A 3,021-nucleotide genomic window follows, 5' to 3' on the forward strand; every position below is an offset into this window, starting at 1 on the left:
TCTGACTGTAAACGCATGATCATGCCAACGGTATGCCACCCATAAGTTCGGAATAAAAATTATTATTACAATTCGCAACCTATAATGGAAAACTGACTTTTGCCAGCAGACTTGCACGACTTTTAGCAAATAATTAACGTGGACTAAGGAATGTTTACTGGCAACAGGAATTATCGACTGAAATTTGTTTGCACGAGTGCACCTAAGCATATTTTCTTCAAGAGAAATAATTAACGTGGACTAAGGAATGTTTACTGGCAACAGGAATTATCGACTGAAATTTGTTTGCACGAGTGCACCTAAGCATATTTTGCATCTTCAAGAGCCATTTAGATTCTAGAATGTTCAGGAAATTTTTTCCGGTGGAAAACTACATGAAAGTAACGTTTATAGTAAGTGCGTCAACGTTTCCCACAATTAGCGATATTTTAACATCAAGCAAAGTATTCACAGTTGGTGGTGCTTATTGATCTCGAGCATTCACTCAAGCAAATCGCCATAGTAAATGATTTTCAATAACATAGGACCATATGCATTATACATAGACATTCTACACTATGAAGTGGCAGGCCCGAAAATGTCGTAGATTTCGAGAAATGAATCCCATTGTGCGAATAGCCAGCGGCCAGCTGGCATGAACTAAAGCTGCAAACCATTGCTGGCCGTGAGTGATCTTGGGCGGTTAGGTAGGTGGCAGGAGCACAACGGGTAAAAGTGGAGATGGAGATGTGGTAATTCAAATTGGAAGCACATGGCGGGTTTTATCTCAAAAAGGTGTGTTAATCTGAAAGCAAGCAGATTCACTGGTTGCACCGTTGTATGGAAGTCAGATGCATGGGATAGGTTGGACGGGAGTAAGTTGCTAATATGTAGGGAGACCCGAACTCCGTATACGATTTGAACTTTGTGAAGAAGGCGAGCCCAAATTGCAGCAGGAAAACCAGGTTAGCCATATCTGAGTGGAACTTCGTCGGTTACGGAAAAGCTCATCTCAGAGAGAGGAACGGGTGAAAAAATACGCTCAAAGTTGTGACTACAGGCTTGAGTGGGCGAGGGGTTTCGGTCGAGATTCTGGAGAGAATAGTTGCGAGAGCGCCATCTCACTGGGTATGACAGTGCTATGCACTCATCGCACCGACATGCTTCGGTTTATTAACAGCCCCGTAACGGTCGTCAAGGGTTGGGAAAGGGATACGCAGTTCCGTGGCAGCTGGTTCTGGGTGAGATGGAGGTTGACACGGGAAGTCATGCAGATGTAGGCTCACGGATAAGTCCCCCTTCGTTAAAGGACCGTGTGAGTATAGATCGGGCACCAGCCAGATTGAATGAATAACAGTTCTAAGGGGCGTTTGGTCAACTGCAGCCGAGGTTTTAAGCTAGGGAACAGGGGCGACGAGAAAGAAATAGAATGAAAGCGGTAGCGCGTGGCGGGTGTTGTAAGGCATAAGATACAACGGCGGCAATAGAATAAAATAGAAAAGGGGATGACAGCGAGCTAAATGAACCCAAGAAAGCTGAATACGTTTACTGATCTAGAAGCCAAGTGCTAAATGGGCCAGAGTAGGTGCCTAGACTTAGGAAGGTAAAAATTTGTCGTCGAGGTAGCTAGCAGGGGTGCTAGCTGTTGGACTAGTTGAGAACAGGCAGTGGTTTTTGGCTTACCAAAGCATCATAGCCTAGGGTCCTTGTTGTGCAGAAATACGGGTTATTATAAGCAGTGACAGTAGATAAGTAAAAAGCAACAGCTTTCGAGATGATTGATAAGAATCGTAGCTTAACTGAGGTCTACCACGTCAACCCAACAGGAAAGTAAGTTTAAGGAGCACCAGCCGCCAAGTCAATTTTGCTAACTCCGGAAAACGAATGGTGCATGTCAAAAAACAGCCATTAAGTGCTAGCTGTGACTGCTTGTAATCAGGAAATGATAAGTTATTAGCATTTTGTGTATATGATCGCTCTAGATGACAAGAAAGAAGAACGTGTGTGCTATGTTTGGATGACGAAGTGGGCCAGGGGTGGTTTGACCCAACTAAGAGGAAAGAGGCAACACCTTTCACCCCGACGTTAGCCGTGGGCCTCACATGGTACTATCAGGCTAACCCATGCATAAATGTTTTTTGGAACAACCGGAAGGACAGCTTTCGTCCGCTTGTATTTCTTGGTGTAGTGGGACACGTGATAAACGGAACAAGGCCATTCCAGCTACAGACAAACAGCAACGGTGCTCATTTTTGGTTTTCCTGAATAGAAGGCCGGGCTCAGAACCACTGAACTACCAAAAGACTGTTTAAGCTTTGGGGTAACCAAAGGAACGGTACACTGATAGATGAGCGTCATGTTCCTCCCTCCCCGAAAAACAGTGACTTAAGCTGTGAGGCCCAAGTGCTGGTCGATGGAATATTCATCGGTTTTAGCGAGGCCGCATTAACAGCATTCTGATGTTTCGATCTGGAAAGCAGTCAGCGGAATATATGCTCCGTCGGTTAGTATGGAGTTGGATTATTTTTGGGGCTTCTGTGCACAGGTTTCAGTTTCATGTTTGTCGTACGACAACCGAGGTGCCTGAAAATCTTATTTGTGTCAACAGGCGCAACACCGCCGCTAAAAATATTGCTGAAATCAACAGCAACGGTGTCAATACCAACGTCCGCGGCGCTGAAAAACATACAGAAAAGGCTGGACGCTTTACGGATTAGAAGGAACTCCTGAAATAAATCTCGGATATTAGTTGACAACGTGGCCACGCGAACATATATGCGGACCCGGTAGTGAGTTTTGCACTGACTCGGACTAGCGCCTTGGGCTGATTTACATTTGGATAAGAAATTACGCAGCTGTTTCCCTACATCAAACCCACGGGTGGTATCACTTTAATACACCTTGTTCTGGGGGCCCTACCCACGGAAGCTTATTCGAAGTATACCGAGACCTAGAAGAGTGGTGTATACCCTTCCACACCAGGAACATTCTGACAAACAGGGGCTGCTGAGCGGCGAGGATGAAGCCCTTGCTAGAAATCGG

This window comes from Opisthorchis viverrini, assembly GCF_000715545.1.
Source record: "Opisthorchis viverrini unplaced genomic scaffold opera_v5_46, whole genome shotgun sequence".
NCBI classification, from domain to species: Eukaryota; Metazoa; Platyhelminthes; class Trematoda; order Opisthorchiida; family Opisthorchiidae; genus Opisthorchis; species Opisthorchis viverrini.